Here is a 1,678-nt window from a genome sequence, read left to right as displayed (position 1 = left end):
AAAAAATAAATTTAAAACATTTCTTATTATTTATTTAGGTACAGAAACCAAAAAAAGACAAAATGCGGAATTCGCATATCATGGTTATGAATATAAATCAAAATAGGACCTTTATCCTCGAAACAAAATTCAAAAAGGGGTCAGACATGAAGTTGAAATGTGTGAGGACAGAAATAAGTTGGATTCGTCGTCCATCAAAGCTGATGAAGTATCGCAAGAACAGGCTGAAAATCATGTTGCATTGAGTGGTTTCACATGAGGGGCAAATTCCTTGGTTGCATTTCACACGGGAGTAGTTTGTGAGCCGATGTATTCTTGTTTCCACCATGCAATCACAACATCTAGACCGCTTTTGGAGGTGGGGAGGGGTTGATTTTGGAAGATCATCAGGCAGGAGAGATCTTGAGACGAATTATCAAGGAGGTGTGAAGGCCTGATTTCAGCTGGCCTCTTCTCTGAAGTTTTCTGATACACATGTGACAATTCTTTGGGGAAAGCTCTTCTTGGAATTCATCCAACGAGGCGAGTTAATTGACGTTAGGTATTTGACGGACTTTCTTGACTGCAGGAGATGAACTGACTGAGCGGGTTAGAACCACCCCTCAAAGTTAGGAAACTACTGGGAGGTAGGGGTCACACTCAGCGCTCTTTTGGAAGAGAGCAAAAAAACCGAATCCTGTGCCTGTCAGATCAGCCTCGCCCGATGCAGGGTTAAAGTCAAAGTAAAAGAGAAATCTCAAAAAATAATCAAGACACATCATGACGATACACCCATAATAACCTCCAATTACTGATTATATTTTACCAAGCTAAAATATATGTCAAGGTAGTTATTTAAAATTCCCTTGCTTGTCCCTCATCATACGGGTTTGCTGCTCAGGATCATCGTTATTTCAAGGAAAATAAGGATAGAATGAAAGAACAGTGATTCATTGAAACAAAGTAGTGGGATTAATTGAACCTAGGTATTAAACAAATCGATATTGTTTTTTATCAACTGCATCGATTCTTTTTTCAAGAAACTTCATTTCATAAAAAATCCCAAGACAACTTTCTTTTATATTACTATGAATACTATCAATTTCCTGTCTCATACATGGTATCAATTGTAATGTTGTTGTCTGTTTATATCTCAGTGCTCTTAACTACAAACTCCTGGACCAGGAGTAAAAAAAACAGGACGCAGTCCAAAAAAGAAACTCATAAAATTCTCAAAGCTCAAAGCTCAACTCTATACGTCCAGATTGGCCTTATACAGTCATGTAGATCAGTCTTTTTTAATGAATTGGACGTTTGTCCAGTAAGTGCTGTGATAGTAGAAATCGACGTGCAGTTCCTGTCTTTTCAGTCTTGTGCGAGGATTCCAGGTTAATCGTTTGCCCAGATGTAGTCCAAGTTAGCGGATCTGTTCGACAGGGGTAAGAGCAACATTATTAAATGAAACTGTAGGGCAGTCGGCAGGTTTACGACGAAGAGTAAATGTGATTTGTTGGGATTTGCAGATTAAATATAAAATGTATGTTCAATCATTCCATAAATTTTCGAAATGCGCTTCGTCAAGAACAGCCGCGGTGCCCATATGCCCGAAATCATTTTTAAATGTTAATGTCACGTATTGATCTTTCGAATAAAAAAAAAATTTTCCTTGAGGATAGCTAAGATGGCCGAAACGTTGGAC

The sequence above is a fragment of the Halyomorpha halys genome, unplaced genomic scaffold (genome assembly GCF_000696795.3).
Source record: "Halyomorpha halys isolate HHAL.00 unplaced genomic scaffold, Hhal_1.1 Scaffold236.1, whole genome shotgun sequence".
Classification (NCBI taxonomy): Eukaryota; Metazoa; Arthropoda; class Insecta; order Hemiptera; family Pentatomidae; genus Halyomorpha; species Halyomorpha halys.
Note: the sequence above shows the minus strand (reverse complement) of the source record.